At 43.6% G+C, this 27,796-nt stretch overlaps 1 long non-coding RNA gene across 1 annotated transcript; it reads left to right on the top strand.

Moving 5' to 3' along the window:
• Positions 1-14: 14 nt before the first annotated feature.
• LOC122475837 lies at positions 15-27,796 on the top strand. Its single transcript, XR_006295317.1, has 4 exons — positions 15-289; positions 24,405-24,638; positions 26,099-26,205; positions 26,590-27,796. It is a non-coding gene; the product is annotated as an uncharacterized LOC122475837 (long non-coding RNA).

Below are 27,796 nucleotides of genomic sequence, written 5' to 3'. Positions count from 1 at the left end.
TATTTCCTTTTAAATTCTTACCTGTTAACCAGATGGATTCTGACTTTCTGGAACTTGTATAAAGAACTCCAGGCATCCCACTAGTGATTTTCAGACAATATGGCTCCTGCCAACATTTGGTTGTATTGGTCTCTTAACATGGTTTCCTTTCCCTCCCCCAGGAACAATGTTTCATATGAAGCAAATGTCTTTCAGTTCCTGGTGGCATTTCTGACAGCTTCTGGAAGAGGGGTTCTGCTTGGCAGATTCCTGGAGTGTCTCCTACATGCTTCAACCTGTTCTCTCCCAGGTGAGCTGGACCTCAGAGTATATCCTTTTCAGGTTCTTATCTTCTCCAATTATTCAGCAGGCTCAGAATTGAAAGACTCAGACTATGAGTAGATAGACAAACCTCCCATCCCCCCCCCACCCCAGAAAAAACCCCAAACAGTCATTTTTAGGGTAAAGGAGCCTGTGCTCTGTGGTACCTGCTGAGGAACAGCTTCTGAGTCCTGCTGCTTCTTACACTTCTCTCCTTCGAGAGCTGCTGGGGAGGGGTCAGGGACTTGCTGAGGAGGAAGGAGCTTCTGCTGGCAAATGGGAGCTGGTGTCAGCTGACAGATCCTCTCCACGCTGAAAGCGGCCTCTTGCTGGCTGTGGGGTCTCACTAGCTGGCAGACTGTGAGCAAACCACTCCAGCGACCTCATCTGTAAAACAAAGTGTGTGACTGGGGGTGGGGCTGTGTAGCACTCTGTTGTCAAACCTCTGACCCTCAGGGATCAGAAGGATGGGTAATGGGCACATAGGGCACTGGCCTTCTATGCCAGAAAAGCTCTGCTTTTATTTATTTCATTTAGGTGGTAGGATAATCGTTGATGTATTAACTAATCAATTAATTAATGCTTTGTTCTGGCTGTCATGAGAGGTTACAAAGAAGGAGATGAGTTTTATTTTCTCCCATCACCTTGAATTCTGGCCTCCTTGCCCTAGGGGTCTGCTTTTGAGATTCAGGACAAAAAAGTCATTCACAGGGAGAACTACTCTCCCCAACCTAAGTTTTGTTTGAAGAGGAGAGGAAAGGAAAGAGAGTATGGGGCTCAGAGTGGTTCTTCTTGGGAGAGAGGGGCTGGCAAGGGCCGGTGAGGGGTGGAGGACTGTGTCTTGCCTGTTGACATAATGCTAGTTGTGGGTGGTTGGCTGCTGTGTCTTCAGATGCCAGTTCTGTGTCCTCAAGAATAGCCTTGGGTGGGTCTCTGTGCTCAAGAATGTCTTGGTGAATAAGTCAAGAAGGATCTTGGAGATAGAAGAGGGTTGGGGAGAGTGATATTCTCTTTTCAAGGAGCAATGGTAGATGAGGGAACAAAGGGAAGTGTCTTCTACCCATTGACCCAAGGGATGGGATGGAAGAGAGGGTCTCCAATGACTGGCTATTATTGATCCTGGACTCCTTGGCTATTATGATGAGTAGAGACTTAGTGCCAGATTCAGTGTACCTTGGAAGAACATGGAATATGAATGGTATGGAGAGAATCCTAGGCTCCGTGCATTTGGCCTTGTAGATAAGAGTACTTTTGGAGAAAAGACTACCAAACATTTGCAATGCACTCTACTGAATGACCTCTGAGGTTCTTTCTGGAGCAGTCTATAATACTGTAGTTTTAAATGGTGACTTATGGGTGGTAAGTGTCTTAAACTGTAATCCTCTACATCCTACCCCACCTCTGCTCTGTATCAGGGGGCATACACATGGAAACTCTAGAGTTTCAGCCCTGGTGGGTGTGTGGGGGGGTGTCAAAAATCATCCTCTTAGAAATTTGGAGCCAAGTTTACAAAGCACAAATGAGACTTTGCAGAGCCTGATGCTTGGTTGGAGAACCTGGATCAGACCATGCTTGAACCAGCCAGATCTACTGATAACTAGAAATGCTCATTTGAATTCATGTGGCAGGTCTGCTGGGCCAGCTGAGCTCCCCAGTTTTCTCACCAAAGGCATAGCTCCTGCACATGAGATGAGCCACTAGCTTCCCTGGGGACTCAGCTGGTATTCATGTGAGGGATATAGCCACAACATAAAAGCACAGATACGTTGGAGATGTTCCTGTGCTGGTAGCATGAGTAACGGTCCTCTGTGTTTCACTGGCCAGCAGGGCATGAGGACCTTCCCCAGGGCCTGCTCCACAGACTGGTCGGCTTCTTCTGTTCTCTGGAACTTAAATCCAAGTCAATCACTAGTTTGCTTGTGCTCAGGGGCAGATTTACATGGAATTTATGAGGCTGAGGCTCCAGGCCCTGGGAGGTACCAGGGGTTGAAGAATGTTCTAAGTGGAGAGAGTAATTTCTATACAAGCATTCTGGTAATTGCTTAAAGAGATCTTGGTAGCAAAGGTCTGGAAAAAATTTCAAGTAACTTGTTATTATTTATTCTTTTATTCAAAATAAGTGTGCTCTTTTGTACCTGATTTTATATTAGTTATTTTGTATTCTTTTTCCAGCAGAGGGAACAAAAATTGCTTCAGGTGTTGCAAAACCCAGATCTGGGACTGCTTACCTTAGTACACACGTGCCTGGGATGTTTCTGACAATCAGTGAGCAGACAGGAGTGTGTCTAGAACTCCTCCAAATACCCCTGTACTTTCTACTGTTGGTGTTTGGGTCCAACCCATCCCCCCCAGGAGTGCCTTCCCAATCCTGCCTGAGCCAGCCACTCCTGAAGCTCTTCTGTCCAGGTGTGGCCAGGTGTGGCCAGGTGTGACTTCTTCCACTTCCAACCAGTGGTGGACATTTCTTTAAAATCTAGTTAGTGAGTTCTCATGTACAACTTTATATTTTTTTCTGTTGTTTGTCTTGAATTGAAATTTGAGTACCAGATTGTTACTTAACTTTTTATGTCCTTTTGTCCTATTTCCCCAAATTAGAGCATAAGCTTCTTGAAGTGGGGGCTGCTTTCACAAAAAAGAACTTTGTGTTTCTGACAGAGCATGTCTCACACTGAACTTCTCAACACATAGCTATTGCTTTAGTTGAACAACGATGCCTACAATATTTTTGAAGTTTTAAAAATTTACTCTCTTATATCAATTAAAAAAAGGCAGAGCAGGTAGATATTTTCTCTGCTTTATGTAATTGAAAAACTCAGCTGAGATACAGTTCACGTAGGGACCAGAATTAGACTATTGTTCCAAGGTAAGACAATTATAAAGCATTTTAGATAGATGGTTCCATCTTATTTTTAAGTTCTAGCACAAACGTAGAAATTTCTAGCAAATCCCTCTCCAGCTGGTCCTGTTTATCAGAAAGCCTTCTCTTCTGCCAACCCTGAACCTCCTGTGCTCTGATTTAAAGTTTACTTGCATTTTTCCTTACATCACCAGAGAGATCTATTCAAAACACTGACAATGTCAGCCCCTTGCTTAAAATCCTCCAGTGCATTAAAAGAAACATGGCATCTTCTGTGACTTCCCACCCTGAGTGAGCTGGCCCTGCCTGCCTCTCCAGCTCTTCCCACCCTCTTCTTCTTTTGCTCTGCTTTAGTCACATGGCTCTTCTTACACTTCCTAGCCTACCAAGTGCTTCCTGCCTCAGGGCCTTTGCTTGTGCGGCCCTTCTGCCTGTGATTCCTTCTGCTCCTTATCCTTTGGCTCCCTGCTTACTATCCCTTCCTAGAAAGGGCCTTTTTGATCACCCATCACAAAGAGGCCTCAGTTGTGCCAGACTTCATCACAGCACAGTGTTTATTTCCTAGACAGAATTTTTCACAGTCTGAAATAATTTTAACTATTGCTTGCTTTAGTGGTTTCTGTTTTGTCTTCTCCAGGGACCCTGTCTATTTTACTCACTGCTGCATTATCCTCAGTCCCATTTTTACTTGTCACATGGCAGGGGTTCAATATGTATTTATCAACTGGAGGATAAAGTATTTAATTTTTTGGTCTTGGGGCAAAAGAAGAGGCTCAGGACCCACCTCTCAGAGTCTGGTTATAAGAGGTTCACCTGAGTCTGAGAGACCACCTGGTGACAGGTGCTCACTTTTGGATCAGGTCAGTGGCTCCTTTCTCACTGCTCTGGCCCCTGTCCAGACACTCACTCCAGGCGTTCCCCTCTCCCTAGCTCTTCCAGCAGGCCTGAGAAGGCCAGTAGGGAGCTAGTGAGCACCAGATGCTGCTTGTATGGCTGGGAAAATACCATGTGGGAGGTCCCCTACTGCCCGTCACAGTCCCATCTCTTCCTGAGGCCCCAAGTGTGAGCATTTGACACTTAGCAAGGCCAACAGCATTGTCATCTCAAAGGAGGTGGGGATCATTCAGGGAGAGGAGTTCACATGAGATTTTAAAAGACACTGTTGTTTGAGGTGACAGAATGGCCCATTTTAGGGCCCAGGGTCTCACTTGGGAGTCAGTGGATAAAAGAATGATTTAGTGGCTAGAGAAAGGGAAATCAGCTTCTGAGGCTCTTTCCAGCTGCTCAGCCATAATACCGTCCAAGAGCTGACCTTTAATGTGGGCGTGTGCGGCCAACCTGCTGGGACAGACCAGAAGAATCAAGCCAAGAGACACTGATGGCAAATCTAAACCAGCTAAGGGTGGAGCAACCAGGGGCACAGCCTTGCAGGGAGGGCAGCCAGAGACCTGGGAGATTGAAAACAGCAATCAAATGTTTGAAGCGGGCCCAGTGAGTGTAGAGGGCTTTTGTGGAGGCTTGAAACAGAGGGCAGACTAGGCTGAGAGCTGTGGGGCAACAGGACCAGCAGTGTGTGGGGAGAGGATGGAAACTGTCACTCCCAGCCCAGGGCAAGGGGACAGAGGTGCCTGGCCCACAGAGTGCTGGGCGCCATGAAACTGCAGACAATACTTAGTTGCACTCAGCAAAGCCCATTTCATATAAATGGCCTAAATTGGGCCTCTGAAGAGTATACCATCATCTCTACTTCCTAGATATGGAAACAGGTGCAAGAGAGGTTGGATGAGTTAGTCACCTGGGCCCCTGGTTAGTTAGTGGCAGAACCAGGATTGGAAGTCAGGTTTTCTTATGCTGGGGTCAAGCCACAGCGGTGTTTTGTGAGCTAGTGAGGTTGCACCACCCCTGGAGATGATGTCCACTCTTTCTTTCTGGATCCTCCTTCTCAAAATCAAATCCACCGTCCTCAGTCCCAGTTAAATCAGGTACTGAGAGCCTTCAAAGGCCCTGAGCCAGTGCAGATTCTGCTGCCTTACTCCACCAGCCCATGAGGACCAGGTGCTTCTCATCTGGGACTCAGTCCCCCAGGAGGCCTCCAGACCCTAGAATTTGGAGCAGAGCAAGATGACGACTCTGTAGTCAAGCGTTCTCTCCCAGGCTATACCATGAGGGGGTTGAAGAGCCTATATGTTTGTAGAAAACAGCTGATTCTACTGAAACCTACTTCATGTTCATTGGCCTGACTTGGATGGTGTTTCTTTGTGCCAGAGAGGCTGTGGTAGATCACATTAATGACCCCTATTCTTCCCTCTTTCTTTATTCATGCCCTTTGCCATGTGACTTTGTGGATGTTGTTTCCTTCTTTCTTGCATCTGGGACTAGTCATGTGACTTGCTTTGGCCAATAGAATATGGTAGAAGTGACTGTAGTTTCCAGCTTGAACCTCAAGATACCTTGTTTTTGCTTGTCCTCTTGTTCTCTCCCTGGAAGGAACATGGCTGGGCTGGCCTGCTGGTTGATGACAGGAAAAGAATGAGGGACATTTGGAGCAGAGCTGCCCCCTAAGCAGCATGGAGAGCCCCCGACAGATCCACAGATGCCTGGGGAGGCAGCCTACACCAGCCACTCCACAGAGCCGTGTAGGCTATAATTATTGAATTTTGTATGCCACTGGGACTTTGTGGCTGGTAAGCAGCAGTCTGCTGGTGGTAGCTCACAGATAGAGGGACACTTTAAGGGTTAGTAAAGTACCAGAACTCTGACAAGCTAACTCAGTATATTATATAGAAAGAGAAAAAAAAAAAAGTAAGAAAGTTGATTGACCAAAGCTTAGCTCAGGAAGGGACCTAGGGATCCTGAGTCCCACTCTTCACCTTGCCTGTAAAGAATTGGAGTCCTGGAGATGTGAAAGTGACTCGTTCCAGGCCACACATGTGTGTGTTGAGAAAAGAAGTCCAGTTTCCCCATCCAGTCTGCTTCCTTGTACAGTTCAGATGGGCACACTGAGCTGGTGGCAGTCCCAGCATGTGGGTGAAAGTCAAGGGTGGGATGTGCTTCATAACCACACTCTTAAACTCTGAACCCTGAAGCCTCTTGGACTTGGGGATCTGAGACTAAGTAAATAGCCTTAAAGCAGGAAGCCAATACCAGAGTGCCTACTTCCCCTTTCAGTAATGGTCTTCTGGCTCCAAATGGCAGCCAGTTGCAACTTTCAGCTGCTAATCCCCAGTGGTCACTTTTGAGCTGTACAAGGCCAAGTGGGTCCTGTTCCCAGAAAACTGTGATGTGGCCTCAGGACTGTTCAGGCAGTTGGATTACACTCTAGGCTCTGACATTGCCCTGCCCTTGGGCCTGAGAAATGCTCCTTTGAATACTGGGCATAGCATAGAATCATTGGCAGGTGTCTTCCTGTGTTGACAACTGCATCTTTTGCACATCTGTTCTCTCAGAGGTGAGATCGGAGTGGGGCAGTTACAGGTTGTATATACTCAGAGATCTGTGAAACGTTCTTTTCCTGAATAGAACATGATGTGTTTAACAATCGTGCTTTTCTAATTTTTTTAATGTTTATTTTTGAGAGAGCGAGAGAGACAGAGTGTGAGCAGGGGAAGGGGCAGAGAGAGGGAGACACAGAATCTGAAGCAGACTCCAGGCTCTGAGCTGTCAGCAGAGAGCCTGACATGGGACTTGAACTCGCAAACCACGAGGTCATGACCTGAGCTGAAGTTGGCGCTAACCAATGCCCCAACAATTGTGCTTTTCAATAATTCCTCTATTCCAGGGTTTTCTGTTGGCCCTGTCTCCTTTTTGTTCCCTTCTTACTGGAAGAACATGAATTAGATCTCTGTTGGGAGGAGGGGAAGGTAGGGGGTTCTAGGCAGCCAGATTGGAAAAGACTGGAAAAGGACAAACACTACTGAGCCCTTCTGCTTGGCTCCCTCCTGTCCTAATATCAGCCTAGATGCTATCCAGGCTTCAGAATTCCTGGGATTCCTGGGTCTGTTGACCAGTAAGGACCAAGAGGCTGAGCTTGGGCTGCTGAAAGGAGACCTGGGGCCCCCTCCTGGTGCCCCAAGACACTTTGTGCTGCAGTTCTCCAATCTGGTTGCACATTAGAATCATTTTGGGGTTCTAAACGACCCAGTCTCAGCCACCTCAGGCAATAGGATCAGAATCTTGGGGGGGGGGTGGTGGTGAGAGCTTAAGCAAGGTATTTTTTTAGTATAATTTATTTAAATCATGTTTTATCTATTTTTTTTTTTTTTTTAAATTTTTTTTTTTTTTTCAACGTTTATTTATTTTTGGGACAGAGAGAGACAGAGCATGAACGGGGGAGGGGCAGAGAGAGAGGGAGACACAGAATCGGAAACAGGCTCCAGGCTCTGAGCCATCAGCCCAGAGCCTGACGCGGGGCTCGAACTCACGGACCGCGAGATCGTGACCTGGCTGAAGTCGGACGCTTAACCAACTGCGCCACCCAGGCGCCCCTTAAATCATGTTTTAAAAAAATATTTATTTTGAGAGAGCAAGAGAGAGAGAGCATGTACTTGCATGCCTTTAAGCACAAGCAGGAGAGGCAGAGAGAGAATCTGAAGCAGGCTCCATGCTGTCAGTGCAGAGCCTGACACAGGGCTTACTCCCACAAACTGTGAGATCATGACCTGAGCCAAAATCCAGAATTGGATGCTTAATGGACTGAGCCACCTGGACGCCCCTATTTAAATCATGTTTATACAATTTTATTTTTAAATAATAGCTGTGGTTAGCAATGGGCTTACAGAATTCATGAAAAATTAACAATCACCTCTCCCAAACCTGCATAACATGTCATCTTATATTCCAATGAGCCCCAAATTTCTATTTCCAACCAAGAACTCTATCTCAGTCCCAGGCTTATGTAGCTAACCTCCTACTTCTCCATTTCTATGACTCACAGACATCTCAAACTTAACATATCCAAAACCAAAATCTATATCTTTCCCCCTGATGCTGCTTTCCTTTGGGGCTCCCTATATCACCATACAGATGTCGAGCCAGAACCTTGGGTCATCCTTGTCATTTTTGCTTCCTCAGTGATACCTCTGCCCATTGCCCCCGTTGCATCTGTCACCAAGTGTGAATCCGTTCTACCTCCAAATATATCTTGAATCCATCTACTTCTCTTCGTCTCCTGTAACACCTCCCTGTCCCAAACTACTAGCATCTCTCCCTGGAACTATCACAGCAGCCTCTGACATAGTCTTCCTGATTCTGGTCTTTCTTTCATCTAGCCATGTTCCATGAAAAGCCACAGTAAGCTTTTTAAAATATAAGGAGTACCCTCTGTTTAAATCCCCTTAGGCTTTTCCTAGTGCTCTTAGAATAAAATGCTTACTCTTCACCGTGGCCTATAAACAAAGCCCAGTGAGGTCTGCCATGACCTTTGCTATTGGACTCAAGCCACACTTGTGCAACATAGCCCTTTTAATTCTCTTCCAATCAAGCTCACTCCTTTAGAGCTTTCACATGTACTCTTTTCTTCTGTGTGGAGCTCTTGTGTCTCTCCTTTTTAATTAAAGCATAACTGACATACAATATTATATTAGTTTCAGGTGTATTAATATATTGATTTGACATTTATATACATTGCAAAATGATCTCCGTAATAAGGCAAGTAAACGTCTGTCATCTTACAATGTTAATGCAATATTATTGAGTATATTCCCTATGCTGGACATCGTGTCCCATGGTTTGTTTATTTAATAACTGGAAGTTTGTACTTCTTGATCCCCTCCACCCATTTTGCACTCCCCCCCCCCCAACCCCTTCTGCTTTGACAACCTACAATCTCTTCATTGTATCTATGAATCTGGGTTTTGTTTGTTTATTTTGTTTTGCAAATACCACATGTAAGTGAAATCACATGGTATTTGTTTTTCTCTGACTTATTTCACTTAGCATAATACCATCTAGATCCATGTTGTTGCAAATGGCAAGATCTCATTATTTTTTAATGCCTGAGTAATATTCCATTGTGTATATATACCACATCTTTATCCATTCCTCTATGGATGGACACTTAGCTTGCTTCCATATCTTGGCTACTTGTAAATAATGTTGCAGTAAACACAGGGATACATATATCTTTTTGATTATTGTTTTCATTTTCTTCAGATAGATACCCAGTAGTAGAATTGCTGGATCATATGATAGTTCTGTTTGTATTTTTTTGAGGAAACTCTATACTGTTTTCCAGAGTGGCTGTACTAATTTTCATTCCCACCAACAGTGCACAAGGGTTCCCCTTTCTTCACGCTCTTGCCAACACTTGTTATTTCTTGTGTTTTGGATTTTAACCATTCTAAGGTATAAGGTGATATCTCATTGTGGTTTGATTTGCATTTCCCTGGCTGAGTGATGTTGAACATCTTTTCATATTCCTGTTGGCCATCTATCTTCTTTGGAGAAATGTCAATTCAGATTCTCTGCCCATTTTGAATTGGCTTTTACTATTGTTGTTTTATTGAGTTGTATGAGTTCTTTATATATTTTGGATATTAACCCCTTATTAGATATATGATTTATAAATATCTTCTCCCATTCAGTAGGTTGCCTTTTTGTTTTGTTGATGGCTTCCTTTGCTGTGCAGAAACTTAGTTTGATATAATTTGAGCAAGGCATTTTTATAAAAGTCCTCAGTTCTCATATGCAGCCAGAGTTGGATCCACTGCTTCCAGAGATGAATCTGTAAGAGCCACCTGTAGGTACTTTCACCAAATGCTGTTTGGAGGAATACATTGATGAAGAAGTTCTGTGGGTTAAGATACTGCCTGTAGTAGGCTGAATCATGCCACCCAAAGATATCAGGTTCTAATCCCTGGAACTTACAAATATCATCTTATTTGGAAAAAGCGACTTTGCAGATGTGATTAAATTAATAATCTTAAAATGGGAAGATTATCCTGGATATTTTTAGTGAGCCCTAAATACAATCATGAATATCCTTATAAGAGGGGGCAGAGGGAGATTATGCAGACACAGAGGAGAAAGTGATGGGAAGATGGAGTGGAGAGATTTAAAGATGCAAGCCTTGATGATTGCAGTGATATGACCACAAGTCAAGGGATACTGGAAGCCACCAGGAACCAGAAGAAACAAGGAAAAGGTTCTTTTCAGAGCCTCCACAGGGAGCACAGCCCTGCCAACACCTTGATTTTGGTCCCATGAAACTGATTTCTGACTTCTGACCTCTAGAGTGGTGAGAGAGTAAATGTGTGTTGTTTTGAGCCACATAGTTTACGGTAATTTGTTACAGCAGCCACAGGAAACTAATACACTGCCTACCTGCAGAGGTCCTTCAAGCTGTCAAGTCAGTGTTACCCTTTATGGGTAACATCCCCTAGTTCAATGTATAACTCATATGAATCCAATCAATCAACCAACTGGCCAACAACTCTTAAGGAGGGGACCAGCCCCATACTAGATAAAATGGCCATTACAGAGCAGGGTGGGCAGCAGCATGGGGAACAGTTAGGACTGGAATTGTGTCAGCAGACAAGACTGGCATCCTTTGTGGTTTTCTACCTACTGGTCATATGTTAGTCAGAGGAACTATATATAGACATGGAAGAGCTTATATAGGCAAGAAAGGGGGCTGGGGGAAAAGGGGCAGAATCCCTGGAAAGGAAAGAATAGTTTGAAGATAGGACTATGCTAAAGATTTTGTGGAAACAAGCACACAGACAAGGCATGGCTGGAGCCAAGGTTTGAAGCAAGGAGGTTGCTCTTAAACATCAGTGTGTTAAATTATTGAGTGGCATTGTCTAGGAATTTGTACTTAATACAAGCTCCCAGGTTATTCTCATTTAGATGATTTACTGATTAAATTTTTAGAAACACTGAGTTCAGGTCATTGAGATAGAAAGTTGAAAAATTGATTATAGTCAGGCTTATTGACTCTTCAAAATTAGCAAAACCTTAAATATTGTTTGTTTTACTATGCAGCATTTCTTTTGCAGCTATACCATATCTTAATCCAGCTATAAGGATTATAATGAACATCATCAGCTCCCATTCTACCTTTTCCTATCTCGGATTCCCAGAGGCAACTTATTTTAACTCTTTTAGCTATTTATTCTGGTGTGTAGCCTCCATATTTCCAAATGACGTGTGTGTACTGCCTTGTCTTGATTTTTCAATTTGAAGCATTGTCTATTGACTTCCACCAAGGTTAATGATTAACTTTTCCATCCATTTCCCTGACCCTTTCAATAGATCAAATTCTCTCCCTCCATTTTCTCCTGCTAGCTATCTTATAATGTTTGGTTAAGTAAAACTCAGCATGTCAATTTCTAGGCAAAATTGTTTGCAGCCAAGCCATATGGTGATGATGACTACATTTGCTTTATTATATCACTTAGATGTCTCTTGGAATAAGAAGTTGCTTAGTTTTAGTTTTCCAGGTACCTGTGGCAGAGACAGCCAGCTGGGCCCTGACATCCATTCTCCCCTTGTTCTGGAGTAAGAGAGTTGTAGGTGTACATTCAGCCACCCAGCTAACGCTATAGTTCCTTGCCTCCCTTGTAGCTGGGTATGGGCATTGTGACTGAGTTGGATCAATAAGAAGTGAGCCGATAAGGCAGCACCTGGGTCATGCCCTTAAAGGTAGGAATGTAACTTCCTCTTTCTCTTTCCTCCTTTCTGTTGGAGAAATGCAGATGTAGTGACAAGAGCAAGATCAGACAACTTAGACTCTAGGGTGGAAGTCAAACGTTGAGGAGTGAAGGACAACATGAATGAAGACGACAGCATTACCATGAGAAAGAAATAGACTGCCATCTTGTTTGAGTTTCTGTCCCATTGGGTCACTTTGCGGCCTGTGTTAACAGCTGCTGTAATGTCTAGGGGCAGATTTTCCATGGAGCGAGAGGATCTTAAGCTTCTGGGTTTTTTTTATTTGCACAGATCTGTTTCAAAGACCCTGGTATGGACTCTAGACCTTTTGTATTTGTGGTTTTGTATTCTTTTCATTAAGGAAGCCCCTCTGCCCCCAATTATGTAAGCTTTAGTCCCCCCAAAGTGGGTCCTACCCCTCTCTGTACCTAAAGTAGAAAATGCTAGCTCTCCACCAAAATCCATTCTGTCCTTCTTTGGACCTCAGTTAGACTGCCTTTCCCCCCAGTCTATCTTCTGGTTAAGTATGGTCCTGCCAGTGGGAATGATGTGTGCTGCCTCCAGGCCTGGCTCATAGAAACCTCCTCTGGTTTCCTGCATGCTCCATTTTGGCTGTCTGGAAAGGTGACAATTAGGGTGTCCTTGGAAGGTATGTTTTAAAGATGGCAGAGCATCCATCAACAGTGTCACTGATGAATACATGGTGAGAACAATTCACCAACTTTAATGTCTGCCCAGGACTGTTATACCAAAAAGAAATAAACCTGTCTTTAAGCCACTGAATTTTGGGAATATACTTGTTTCTTCAGATCAGCTTACTCTAATACAGTACCTATCATTAATCAATTTCCATCCTACAGAACTCTAAATCTCATTGCAGCAAGCATCATGTCAGGAAATATATTAGTTCCAATTATTTCTTTTGGAAAGTTTTCTGGAGATTGCTGAGCACCTTCTCTAATCGGTTTTCTTACTAGTTCTACTGTATAGCTGTTAACATTTATCATCGTTTTAGAAAATTCCTTTTGCTTCTCTCTTGTATTGGAGCCTATTTTATGGATCCTATGTCTTTATTTTTCTTATTTATTCTTTTGTTCTGCTGTGACATATCTTCCAGTAGTGTTCTAGGAAAGAATGCATAAGATGTAAAATTGTAGTTTTGAATGCATGATTTATATTCTTGTTTTATATCTAATGTTGACTCGTAATTTATACTTCGGGTGAGTATAGCATTCTAAGTTGGATAGTTTTTCTTTCCAAATTTTTAAGGCATTGCTCCATTGTCTTACCAAGTTGCACACAAGTTCAGTGCTACTCTTACTTCTTTTCTTAGTATGCGATTTGATTTTCCCTCTGAAAGATTTCAGAATATTGTCTTTGTTCTCAATGTTCTTATGTTTGAGTGATATCTTTCTGTGGGTCATTTTTCACACCATCAGATAAGGGTATAGTGACTGTTCTAAAGTTAGAAATTTAAACTTTTTAGTTCTGGAAAAGTTTTTTTTGTGGTGTGTGTGTGTGTGTGTGTGTTTAATAAAATTTTCCTATTCTCTCTCTCTGGAAGTTCCCATTATTCAGATTTTGGCCCTTCTGGAATGATCTCCTCATTTTTTTCTGGGAGATTTTCCCAGTGTTAACTTCTAACACTTTCATTGAAATTTCAATTCCTTGACCGTGTGTGTATTTTTAAGTTTATTTATTTATTTTGAGAAAGAGGGAGAAAGAGCATGAACTGGGGAGGGGAAAGAGAGGGAGAGAGAGAGGATCCCAAGCAGGCTCTGCACTGTCAACACAGAGCCCAACACAGGGCACGAACCCACAAATGTGAGATCATGACCTGAGCCGAAATCAAGAGTTGGAGGCTTAACCGACTGAGCCACCAGGCGCCCCTTCCCTGATTGTGTTTTTAAAAGTTCTGTCTTTTCCCTGAATCAATCAATCTTACTTTTTTTTCCTAGTGTTGTATTATTGTTTCATGAATGTAATATATTTTATCTCCCTGAGGACACAATTATCGTTTTTAAAAAATGTTTTCTTCCTCTTCTTGTAGTGTCTCTTTTACCTCTGAATATCTTTTAAAATTCCTATTTGGTTTGGACTTTCTCTGCCATGTTTAAGGATTCTTCAGATGTCTGGTAATTCTTGGCTAACTTTTCATATATAGGAGAAAGATACTCAATCTTTTTGGAATGAGATTTGTTGATTGGTGGGCCTCCCTATATAGCCCATTTCCTTGCAGACCCTGAGATGTCAGTATCTCTAGGACTTTACTATGGCTCACTTTTCTTATAGAGAAATCCTCCTATCTCTTGCCTTATAAGCCACTAAGACTGGTTGCTTAAAAGGGAAAGGGGCCTGTGGTGGACATGGAACTCCACCTTCAAAGAAGGCCTTGTTGGATCAGCTTCTGGGAGTGTGGTTAGTAGGTAGTTTTAGGCTGCCATTTTCTTCATGGATAGTCTCAGTTGCAGAGAGCTCCTTCCAGATCGTGCCCATCCAGAGTGGCCCATTTCCAATAATTGATCAAGGTAGTGATATAAGGGCCTGACATTTTTTGGTCCACTGTGGGACAACTCTCTTGGACCATTTCAGCTTTAGAGCTCCCCATGGAAATGGCTGAGGCTGTCAGACTGTTTTTCCCTCTGCCCCATCTCTTTCCTTTCCACAGGCATTGATCCCAAGAGCACTCCCTAATAAATTTCCTGAACAGTAAACTCTTTCTCACAGTCTGTTTTCCAGATGACCCAACTTACAATAGATTCTTAAGGAGCATTGCATAAAAGTAGGTACTAAGAGAGGGCTTTGGAGCTGGATCGTTCACCTCCCATTTGATAATCAGAATCTCATCATTGGTTATAGGTAGGCACAGACAGTCCCTGGTGCAAGTTCAATGGTTAAAACTTTCACCAGTGGTAAGGGGCACCTGGGTGGCTCTGTTGGTTGTGTCTGACTCTTGATTTAAGCTCAGGTGATGATCTCAAGGTTGTGGGATTGAGCTCTGTGTTGGGCTCTGCACTGGGTATGGAGCCTGCTTGGAATTCTCTCTCTTTCTCTTCCTCTGCCCCTCCTGCTCTCCTTTCTCTCTCTCAAATAAAAAAAAAAAACTTCCACTAGCAGTGAATTGGATGGTGTATCAATAGAAGAAAATGTACTAGTTGGTGCTATATGTCAGGTATTTGAAAAATATGAGGGAAATAATGCTATAAAACAACTGGATTATGTATTAGTTTTCTATTGCTGCTGTGACAAATTACCACAACCTCAGTGGCTTATACACTTTAAATTTATTATCTTAAAATTCTATAGGTCAGAAATCAGACCAGGTCTCACTGATCTACCTACATGTCAAATTTTGGCAGGATTACATTCCTTTCTGAAGTCTCTAGGGAAGAATCTGCTTCCTTGCTTTTTATAGCTCTTAGTGACTGACTATATTCCTTGGTTCATGGTTCCCTCCTTCATCTTCAAAGTTAGTAATGGTAGGAGGAGTCCCTCTCATTCTGTCATCTCTAGTTTTCTACAACCTGAAAAGTTTTCTGCTTTTAAGGACTCACACGATTAGATTGGGTCCACTAGGTAATCCAGGATAATCTCCCCATTCAAGGTACTTAATCTTATTCATGTTTTTAAGTCCTTTTTACCATGTAAGTTCACATATTCATGAGTTCTGAGAAATAGGGCACAGAAATCTTTGTGGGGGGGGCCATCATCTGCTTCCGCAGATGGCTATTGCTAAGCTTTATGACATGTTAGAAAAAAAAAGAGACTAAGAGCAGCTAACAGCCAATTCAAACCATGTGAAAGCTTCCTTGTTTTGTGTTAAGAGGCTGTTATGCTACAGAGGAAGCACAGAGAAAGTGGAGGCCAAGACCCAGTACCTAATGATCAGAGTGGGTGATCTCCAAAGAAGGCTAAATTCCCAAACATAGCAGGTCTGCTATGCCAAGGTCAAGATCCTGGTTGGGAAAGGATGGGACCTTGCCACATGGATATCTGGGTCAATGTCCTCCAAACTCAATTTCGCAGATTCCTTTGAATTCTCTGAACCTGTAGAATTTGGCCACTATCCCTGTTAAAATCTAGCACTCCCACACTTGCTTAAAGACCATGCAGAGGCCTCTTATCTGCAGGACAAAATGTGTTGCCTATCCCTCAGGGTTTGTCCCTGATTCCTCCTGGCCCCTGGGCCTATAACTAGAGTTAAGTCACAGAACAACCCAGTCAGGGACATGCTAGCTTGAAAGGGGAGGAAACGGACTATCTCCCAAATCTAGCCAGTATGTACTGGAAGGAGCCAGAGGAGTACACCACCCCAGATTCTGAGAGTGCTTGATCATGAATGCCAGAATGTAAGATCGAATAGGGGAAAACATTGATTTGGAAATATATAATATAATCAGATGGTGTAAACATGCTGCTGTAATGGCTCTTAGAGGCATACAAAAAGTGATGGCCTACCTTCATGGGGTCAAAATTCCAGAATGGTCATCATAAATAGTAGAGAAGGAATTAAAAGACTCAGGGATACAGACATGCCACATGGATATACCAAGTGAACCTTGGAAACCCACTAGATGAGGATATCATTTAAAGTATGCACTGACAGAGAGGCACCAACATCACTGTTTGATGTTGGTTCACCTCTGTGGGCCAGAACTGGTGGTAGAAGGGACTATTACAGAACTAGACTCACTGATAGCAGAGGAAATAGGACCCCAACACAGCAGAGGCCGAGTGGCAGTACTTACCACTTCAGAAGCTATTTGTGGATGCAATAATTGTAATGAACAGCAGAACCATTATTGTGGATACAATTATTATAGTGAGTGGCAAGTTTGGAGTGGTAGCCAAGGGGATCTGACCCACAAAGTGTTGTGAACATGGTTAATACAGCAGTGTGCCCTTAGGGCAAAATATACGTGCAGCAAACAAGGGTACTACTCAACTTGTGTCAGCAAAAGAAACCAAGGATGGATGATCAGGACAGCTACCCAACAAAAAGTAAGGGTCCCTTGGTTTCTGGATCTGAGCTAGTTTTCAGATTCACAGCCCATTGATTGAAGGAGAGGCCATGTCATCAGGAAGAAGGACCCTGTAACATCTCTGCAAGTATACATGGTAATGATTCCACCAGTCCTTCCCCCTAAAAGGATCTATAACAATTTACTCTGATAATTATACTCTGGGGAAAGGAAAATACCAAATATTTAATGGATAGTTAGACACAGAGTTTGAGTGGATATTGATACTCAGAGGCTTGAAATACCACTAAGGTCCTCCAGTTAAAGTAGGCATAGGAAGAGCACTTAATAAATAAAGTTCTGGCCAAGATCTAGCTCTCAGTGCTTCTACTGAGTCTTGTGGACCCACCTGTTGTCATTTTCCCAGTCCCAAAATGTCTAATTGGGATGGATATAGTTCATTGTAAGGTGGAAGTGGTGCATCAGATTGAATATGAATAGAACCAGAGAACACATGTAAGCTGCATGAGCAGGTAGCTCAGATTTCATATCATCTACCACTATTTCACCATGGTCACCCTCTTAGGTCACACTTATGGCCATATGAGAGAATCCTTTATGACTAGCCGACAGAGAAGGAAAAGTCCAATCTTGGATTCTAGATGTATCAGCTTGGTATCTGGGCTCAAGTCAAAATATGTACAGTAGCTGTACCACAGCCTCCCTCAGAGGTAGCCTGGAAAGACAGAGGTGATGGAAAATCCTCCCAATGGATGGAGCTTCCACTGTTACATCTGGTTATCCACTCTGTGTGGAAAGAGAAGTAGCTCCAGGATATATATGGACTTACAGGTAGTGGCAAATAATCTAATTGATCAGTGACCTAAAAGGGGAAAGATTGCAATGTTGAGAACAAGGATGTCTGGGATAGAGGCATATTGATGGACATGTGGGAACACATAACAAGTGTAAATATCTTTGTATCACATGCTCACACCCATAAGAGTGCTTTTACCATGGGAGAGATGCTAAGCAAGCTAGTAGATAAAATGACCCAGAGAGTTGATGTCAGTCAGCTCCTATCATTGTCCACCATAGTGCTGTATGATAAAAAGAATGAGGTGGCCGTGGTGGCAGATGCTGAGGCTAACCTGGGCTCAAAATCCTGGGGTCCCATTTGCGAAAGCTAATCTAGCTACTATTGCTATGAAATATCCAACTTTATGGCAAGGGAAACCAATGCTGGCCCTCAACTTAGCACCATTCCTTGAGGGAGCAAGTTGACTACATTGGGTCTCTTTCACTGTGAAAGGACTAGCAATTTGTTCTGAAATGAATAGATACACATTCTGAGCATTGGTTTGCATATCCTGCCAAGCCACTATCTGAGGATATACATGAGATCCCATGTCACATCACATCAGATCAGGATATCCACTTTACAGAAATGGAGGTACAAGAGTAGATCCATCACCATGGAATATATTGGTTATAGTACATGCTGGACAGGATGTAGAAGCTGACAGGATGGTAGAGCTTTTGGGTGACTTGTTGAAGAAACAGCTGAAGCTCCAGGTCAGAGGTGATACTTTCAAGGATGAGGTGTCATATTCTAGGATGCAATAGACACCTTGAATCAAAGACCTTTATATGATGCTATGTCCCAAACTGGAAGAATTCATGGGTCTATGGACTAAGAAGGTTGGAGGGGTAACCCTGCTTATGATCACTCCCAATGGCTTACATAAAAATTTTGTGCTTTTTGTGCCTGCATCTCTGGGTTTTGCAAGGATAAAAGTCCCCATCTCCAAAGTGGGAACATTTCTCTCTACCAGGGGACTCAGCAAAAACCTCTTTGAACTATAACTTTAGCTGCCACCTGACACTTCAGGCTCCTTGTGTTTAGGGATCAGCAGGTGAGAAGTCACCATCTTGACAAGGATGATTGATCCTGATTATTCCGGAAGGTAGAGCTGCTCTTACACAATGGAGACAGGGAGGCAGGTAATACCTTGGGCACTTCTTTTGTATTCCCTTCCTTAACTATAATGGTAAATGGACAAGTGCAGCAATCCCAAACTGAAAGGGCAAGGTGAATAGAGATCAGACCCTCAGGCTTGAGGGTCCAATTTATGCCAACAGCATGAAACCAGCAAAGATGCTAACTGAAGATGAGAGGACATCTCAACAGCCACAAAAGATAGTGGTGGAAAGAGACAATGGATAGAGGATGAGGCTCCGAGAGCAGCTGCAGCAGTGGGAACTGTAATTTGTTCCATTAATTTTCCTTCTGAACTATAATTTGTCTCATTAATCTTCCACTTGTAAGTTTCCCCCAGGGATAGAGGCCCATGAGAACCATGGCAAATTTAGCAGCATGTGCCAACAAAATACTTCCCTGAAGTCCTCACCACATTCTGGTGACATGGGTGGGGATCTCAGAATGAATTAGGATATAGAGAGCTTTATCATTTCATCATCTTGGATATGGCTACTTCTTGGAATTTCATGTAACATGTAGAGGACATGAGCTTCTCGCTAATGTTGTGATGGTCAGTTTTATGTGTCACCTTGACTGGATTAAGGGATGCCCAGAATGCTTGGTGTTTCTGGAAGAGATTAGCACTTGAATCCATACACTGAATAAAGAAGATTGCTCTCACTCTTGTGGTGGGCATCATCTAATCCTTTGAGGACTGAATAGAACAAAAAGGTGGAGGAAGGGTGAATTTTCTCTCTGCTCCAGTGGGGACATCCATCTTCTCCTGCCCTCAGGCATCAGTGCTTCCAGTTCTTGGGTCTTTGGGCTCAGATTGGGACTTAAACCATTGTCTCAGGTATTTAAGTTGGACTAGAATTGCACCATGACTTTCTTGGGCCTCCAACTTGCAGACAGCAGATCATGGGATGTCTGAGCTTTCATAATGGCATAAGTCAATTCCTTATGATTAATATTTCACACACTTTCTATATATGTCCTATTGGTTCTGCTTCTCTGGAGAATGCTGACTAATATATTATCCATTCCCCATTGCCCTCTCAACTCTCACCACCCCTTCCATTCCCATTCCACCAAGAGATACAAAGATCTCAACCACTTTCAAACAATCAATCAACCAATCAACAGGTACTTTATGAACAACTTTGCTCAGCTCTGCACCTTGGCCTTATGGAACCCACTACAACAGTGTACTTCTTCCACCCTCTCCCTCCCTGCTAGACTGCAAATTCCACAGGATCATGGACTGTGTCTAGCATCCCCAGTCCTGAGATCAAAACCTGGCACTTTCTAGGTGTTCTATACATTATTTTTTAAATAAATGAAGGACATTTATTTTATTTTTTTAATTTTTATTTATTTGTTTATTTGTTTGTTTGTTTATTTATTTATTTATTTATTTATTATTTTCAATATATGAAGTTTATTGTCAAATTGGTTTCCATACAACACCCAGTGCTCATCCCAAAAGGTGCCCTCCTCAATACCCACCACCCACCCTCCCCTCCCTCCCACTCCCCATCAACCCTCAGTTTGTTCTCAGTTTTTAAGAGTCTCTTATGCTTTGGCTCTCTTCCACTCTAACCTCTTTTTTTTTTCCTTCCCCTCCCCCATAGGTTTCTGTTAAGTTTCTCAGGATCCACATAAGAGTGAAACATTTTGGTATCTTTCTTTCTCTGTATGGCTTATTTCATGTAGCATAACACTCTCCAGTTCCATCCATGTTGCAACAAAGGGCCATATTTCATTCTTTCTCATTGCCACATAAGTACTCCATTGTGTATATAAACCACAATTTCTTTATCCATTCATCAGTTGATGGACATTTAGGCTCTTTCCATAATTTGGCTATTGTTGAGAGTGCTGCTATAAACATTGGGGTACAAGTTGCCCCTATGCATCAGTACTCCTGTATCCCTTGGGTAAATTCCTAGCAGTGCTATTGCTGGGTCATAGGGTAGGTCTATTTTTAATTTTTTGAGGAACCTCCACACTGTTTTCCAGAGTGGCTGCACCAATTTGCATTCCCACCAACAGTGCAAGAGGGTTCCCGTTTCTCCACATCCTCTCCAGCATCTATAGTCTCCTGATTTGTTCATTTTGGCCACTCTGACTGGCGTGAGGTGATATCTGAGTGTGGTTTTGATTTGTATTTCCCTGATGAGGAGCGACATTGAGCATCCTTTCATGTGCCTGTTGGCCATCTGGATGAGGACATTTATTTTTTAAATAAATAAATGGCCCTCAAGAAGCCCACTGCTTAGTGCACGGTGGGACTGGGGGAAAGAAATGAGGAAGACAAGAGACTTAAATCTGGAAAATAATTATTCAGCTCCATAAAAACTTCTGGGTATAATTGGATGCTAAATGAGTACTGTGGCACTCACTTGATATTTTAGGAGGTTGGAGGTATATGAGGTTGGAGAAAGGAAGGCTCCATAAAAAAAGTAGGACTTCTAGACCTTGAAAAGTACATAATGTCTATACAACTGAGAATGTTTGGGACTAATGGAGACTTATTCATTCAGCACATAAGTAATGGGTATCTACTTGGTGCTTGGGATGCAGCAGTGAACAGAAGAGATAAAAACAATCCCTCCCTCATGGAGCTTCTATTCTTATAGGCAGAGACAAACAATAAGTAAATAAGTGAGTTTATGGTATATTAGCAGGTGTAGGGAGCTTTGGGGAAGAAAAAAAAATCAAAGAAGAATGATACAGAGGGTCAGCATGGGTGCATCTAGTCACACAGTGGGTGCAATGACTGGTTCCCAAGAAGTAAGATAGGGAGCCATGTAGATCTTTTGGGAAGATCATGCAGGCAGAAGTAACAGAAGGTACAAAGGCTCTGAGGTATGTGTATGCCTGGTCTATGTGGTTGGCTCAGAGTGAACTAGAGCAAAAATAATAGTGGTTGGGTTCAAACTTTTTCTTTTATTTTGAGTGAAGGGGAGAAGCATTGGAAGGTGTATTAATTTTCTTTTGCTGTGTAACAAATTAACCACAAACTTAGTGGCTTAAAACAGCATAAATTTGTTATCTCACCATTTCCAGAGGTCAGGATTCTGTCATGTTTTCAGTGGGTCCTCTACTCAGGATCTCACTAGGGTGAATCAAGGTGTCAGCTGGAGTTGCAACCTCATATGAGGTTTTGGGATCCTTTTTCAAGTTCACTGATTATTGGCAGAATAATAGTTGTGTCATTGTTGAGTAATAGTTGAATTATAGTTGTAGGACTGAGATCCCCACTTTCTTGTTCCCTTTTAGCCTGAAGTCGTTCTCAGCTCCCAGAAGCAACTTGCTATTCCCTGCCACATGACCCTCTCCATAGCATGGCTGTTTTTGAGGGCATCTCTGCTGCTTTGACTTCCTCGGTCTCTGACCTCTGGACCTTCTTTTAAAAGGGCCCACCTGATTAAACCAGGTCCACCTACAGCAGGGGCAGGAATGTTGGGACCGTTTTAGAATCCTGCTTACCCCAGAGGGCTGGAGCATGGTCTGACTTCTGTTTCAGCAGGATTGCACTGGTGCTACATTGAGAATAGATGGCAGGGGGGAGGGGGGAGCATAAATAGAAACTGGGTGACCAGTTAGGAGGCCATAATGGGATATTGGGATGGAGAGGGCTGAGAGTGTGTTGAGACTGTTGCATGGCCAGGGAATGCCTGGAAGTCTAGAAGGAGATTCTAGACTTTATTTTGATGACAAAAGTCACCATGGTAGCATTTGAGTTGGGGACAAGTGTAACTATAGATTCACCCATGCATGATTGCTCAGAGGCTCCTTTGCCTCATCCTATAGAAGGATTTGTTTATAGTAAAAGCACAGTGGTTACCAAGAAGCAAGAGGTGGAGCAGAGGTGAGTCAACATGCCTGGGTTTGCTGAGGATGCTGCAGCCAGGTGTCACTTGGGATCCCCAAGAAATCTTCAGGCTCTGACTCAGGCCAGCATCTCCATTCCCCTCTTGTCTTAGGACCTCCCATTACCCCTTCTTTCCTTCTATCAAGGAAGATGTCTCAAAGGATCCCACAAGGTGGAAAGCAGAAGCAGTCTGAAAAGTGTGGCAGGGATGTGCCTGAGAATATCTACTAGTCTGAGACTTGTCACCTCTCCAGGAGGGAGAAGGAAAGAGAATGAGGCATGTTTGAGGCAGGGTTGTTGAGGGCCAGTGTGGAAATCAATGTGAAAATATCTACCTCAGAGCCTGGCATAGAGCAGGTCCTCGATCCAGTGATGTTTACTGTGCTTTGAGTGACTAATATGCCATCCTTGTCTCAAGGAGTTTTGGTGAACACAAGTTTTCAAATAGCCTGTGTGCAACAAACACGTGTGTGTGTGTGTGTGTGTGTGTGTGTGTGTGTGTGTATTCTAAACTCAGGCTGTCTGGGTTGAGACCCTGGCTCCAGCACTTAATTGCATGATGTTATGCAAATCACTGACCCCTGTGTGCCTCGCTTCCCTCTTTGTGAATGAGGTGATAATAATAGCACCTGCCCCAGAGAACTGGTATAAGGGTTGCATTAATGACACATATTAACATTTGTAAAGTGTTTAGAACAGCACCTGGAATACAGGTATGCTACATAAGTGCTTGATACATAAAACGTGTAAATCTTGAAATCTCAAATGAGGTCTCCTCGTCTTGTGGTGTTCTTTCTCAATTCTTGCAACCACCTGCACTGGATGTGAATGGAGCTGAAGGACTCACCTTTATGTGATTGAAGGAGACAGGGTTCCCAGGTGAGCCTTGCTGGGGGGATTTTTGTGGTTACCTGAGCTCAGCCCAGAGCCAGGCTGACTGGCCTGCACGTGGCTTCCAAGCTCCACCCCACACTATGGAGGCCCAGTTTCTGGGGACTGGAACTGGGAATCAGCTTTAAAAACATTCTCTGGAGATTTTAATATCTAACTAGCCATGGTACTTACTGATAGTATTGATTTGTCTTTTTTGCCTGTGTTAATTTTCACTTTTGTCTGTGGAGAGTGAGCAAGTATGTGTGTGAGGTAATCCTTTGTCATCCACCTGCTCTGACCGAGTTATGGTAACAACTGGTTTGGATGTGGGCTTTTGTACCAAAGCTCATTCCATTGTCAGGTTGGTGAATAAAGCTCATTATTTGTTTCTGCGCTGCTGTTAAGACACAGAGAACTTTCTTGTTCCCTCATTCTCTCTCTCTCTCTCTCTCTCTCTCTCTCTCTCTCTCCAATGTAGGCATGAACACTTTATGACCATTTCCTACATCCCCTTCTGAGTCAGATAGAAATATTTGATGGCCAGCAGTGCTGATAATAACTGATCCAGAGGTTAGAGCAGGGAGTAGAAAGACAAGGCCTTGGCTTGGTTTGAGGAGAGCAGAGAGCTTCTGAGAAGTGGAGAAAGAAAAGCTCTTCCTCAGATCAACCCACCCCCCCACCCGCCCCCCAGCCTCCTGGCACTGCTAAGGGGACAGTCAAGTTGAATAATTTAGAATTGCATCTTTAGTGGGCTGTTAATCTCCACCCCCACCCCCCTCAGAACAGAATAACTCAAAACAGAGCTATCTTTCTGACCCTCCCCGATTGTTTTGTTATGGCTAATGGACTGATTTCCAGTTATATAACCTCTTCTCAGTTAGATGAAATCTCATTATTCCACAGTGTGGTGCACTTCAGGTCTGGGTTCACATTGAGCCACCTGAGAGGAGCTGGGAACGTGCTGTTTCTCATCATTTCCACCCAGCAAGAGAATTGGAGAGAAAGAGCTACACCCAAGCCAATTATGGCAGGGTCCTTGGGGGCTGTTATGTAATCTTCCAGAGACAGTGGAATGGAGTGGGCCTTGAGTTCCAGTGGGCACACTGGCTGAAGTCTTTTCTGTACTCCAGGTCTTGGGTAAGTAAGTTCTCTTTCAAACTCAGAGGATTTTGATGTATTTGTATGTGACTGGGTGAGGCAGGAGTCTTTTAATTTGACTTTAGATTTTCTTGCCTACAAATAAACAAAATGAGAAAATGAACAAAAATAAAGAGGTCTTTCTTCCAGGCCTGGTAATTGCTGTGTTTTAGGTCCTAAGTGAGCCCTGATCCAGGCAAATCGGGTCAGCAACACAATAATCTTTGAATCCAAATATGAAAACTCTGACTCCCAGGACAGGTACACAGTTCCACTGGGACACAGAAGCTTTGGTGAGATGTCTAGGCCTGGTGTCCTCTGAAACAATTAGGGTGGCAGTATAGCATGGTGGGGGACAGTATGGAGGGCTTTGGGGTCAGCAGAACTGGTTTGATTCTGCTCTGCCACTTACCAGTCATGTGATCTTGGACAAGTCACTTTATCAGGAAAACAGAAGCCACTCTTAGTTTTTAAACAGAGGGTATTTAATTTTACAGTCAATTGAAGAACTAGTGACAAACGGCATGTGGGAGCTGGGACCCAGGGAGGGGGGACATGTTATCAGAGTTCAGAAGCCAGGGCTTTCCCTGGGAGCTGGGACCATGGAGGGAGGAATGTCAGTGGGGAGCTAGAGTCATGGGGAGACAAAGAATGGCTGGAGATGCCATTCACAGAAGAGAGAGAAGAGGAGAAATACCTGGGGTTTTCCTTTCTTCTCACCCTACAATGCTGTACCAGTGCCCCCATTGGCTGAGACTGCTAGAAGGCAAAGGAGCCTGGGAAATGGGTCTTCTGTGATACAAAACAAAGCAGGGAAAGGGAAGGGAATGGATCAAAGAACTAATAGGTACATGGCTTGCATAGCCAGTAATGTCTTTAAATAAATTGTATCTAATGATTAATCACTAACTACTGCTATTGCTGAGGCTCAGGCATGGAGGAGCCAATGGACACTCTCAGTTGTCTGGGAGAAGAAGGGAATGCAGTGTTTGCCCACATAGGTACCTCCTGTGCCTATAGCACCTCCACCCTCTGTCCATTTAGCAGAAGGAAGAGCCCTAAGTGACTGGGGTGGACTCAGCTTCCAGTTGAATGTATCTCAGACTGTGTTCTCTACAGGAAGCCTTGCTCCAAATGTACTCTCTTAGTCTGGTTTCCTCCAAAACCAACCTTGGGACAGGGACCTGGGTGCAAGTAGTTTATTTCAAAGGTGATCTCAGAAAACAGGAGTGAGGGCATGGAGAAGGGACACAAGGAAGGGAGAAAAGCCAATAAAGGGTGAATTAATGAGCAGATTACTATGGGTCATTGGGTTTGGTCCTACTGGAGACTTTCTGACAAATTATGTGGAACATTTAAGCATCATCATCCTACCAATGAACAGGGAGACTGGGGCTTTACTTCTGTCCCCCACTGGCAGAGGGTTTCCATCTGGAGAGTAACTTTTCCTTGTCTTCTAGGCCATCTGTGGTGGAGCAAGCTCCCTCAATGCTGGAGAAAGTCCTTTGGCAGAGAAGAAGCTTACAGCATGCTAGGACCTGCCTGCTGCACCTGTGGGGGGATTTAGGTAGGCCAAGGGAAGCATGGCATGAGCACCATTTGTCATAGTCACTGAACCAAAGGAAGTAAAAAAAATCCCTAAAGTGTGGTATTAGGTAGTAAGAGGGGTCATCCTCACCTTTGCCTCTTGGCTCTGGGACCTGGCTTATCTGACTTTAGGGGAAATAATACCATATATTGGCCACTTCATCCTATAGGATAGCATCCCAACCGTACAGGGTGCAGGGCCCAGCAAGCATAATGGAAAAGAGACTGTCCAATTAAATCTTCAGTCATAGATGAATGCAGCCACTGCAAAACCTTGGTTAGGTAGGAAGTGTAGGGTTAGGGGGTATGGAAAGAAATACCCTGACCTCTTTCCTCCATTCTTCCCTTTCCAATCTCCTACTAGTGCCTTTCATTGGCTGAACTCAACTGGAAGCAGAAGGAAACGTTGCCTGGATAATGCAGTCCACAGGGGTCTGTGTTCTGAAGGACAGCATGGGGAAAAGAGAGCCAGAGGATGGGGCAGAGAGGTGGCAATGAGAACACAGTCTGACTGATTGCTTCCAGAATGCCTCCCCCCTTTCCATCCAATCTCACAGTCATCATCTTTGTTACAGCATCATCATTCTACCCGTGGACTATTGGGACAACCTCCTAACACATCTCCCTATCTCCAATCCACCAATACTAATGCCTGTGACACAGACTGAGTCCTACCACTTCCCTTTCAGAGAACTCTGGTGTTTCTCATTCTCTACTCCTTACTGAAGATGGCCAGATGAAAGGCAATTTAGGGGATAAAAAGACAATTCTGAGACTTCACATCTTATTTCTAAAAAGGAGAATCAGTATTAAGAAGCTGGAAATGGGTAATTTCACCATAAAAAAGGTGTGGTTAAAAAGAGTGTAAATTTGACGCTTTAATGTCTTAGCATCATAGCCAAGTCTCTTCTCAGTGAAAATTTTCCTTCCAGACTTGTTTTCCAGGACTTGTGTTCTGCATTCTCCCATGTGCCTTGGGTACCAGCCCTGACATCACTGGACTGCACCATCCATGCTGAGAATTCTATACCTTTGCTCTTGCTGTTCCTCAAGCCCAGAAAGCCCCTCCCCAGCTGGCCTCCTTGGTGGATGGTTTGATCAACAGTTCATGGTCAGTTGAGTCAGTACACCAGGCTTCTAGGGCCTCATACTCAGAGTGTGGTACTTAGACCAGCAGCATAGCAGTACCTGGGAGATTGTTAGATATGTAACTCTCAGGGTCACCATATCTAGAATAGAATCAGAACCTGCATCTGCACCAGATCTCCAGGTGATTCCCAGGTACTTCACAGTCTGAGAAGCAGCAAATGTTACATGAGCAACCTAAGTAGGGCTTGTAGCTTGAGCAAGGCAGCTTGGTTCCTTATCTGGTCTTCTTAGAATAAAGGTTAGGGGACTCAGTTTTTAGTTAGTTGTAAACCACTTGTATTATTAGCTCTGAAGTTATAAAGGGGATAACAAAATGGTTAAGAGAATGAGCTTTTGCATGATACAGCCATGGGTTCAAACCTCAGTTGTCTCACTTACTAGCTTGGAACTTAATAAAGGCAGTTAATGTCTCTCTGCCTCCA

Source organism: Prionailurus bengalensis, chromosome E4, assembly GCF_016509475.1.
Source record: "Prionailurus bengalensis isolate Pbe53 chromosome E4, Fcat_Pben_1.1_paternal_pri, whole genome shotgun sequence".
Lineage (NCBI taxonomy): Eukaryota > Metazoa > Chordata > Mammalia > Carnivora > Felidae > Prionailurus > Prionailurus bengalensis.
The sequence above is the reverse complement of the archived record's forward strand: the minus strand, read 5'-3'. Positions and strand labels throughout refer to the sequence as shown.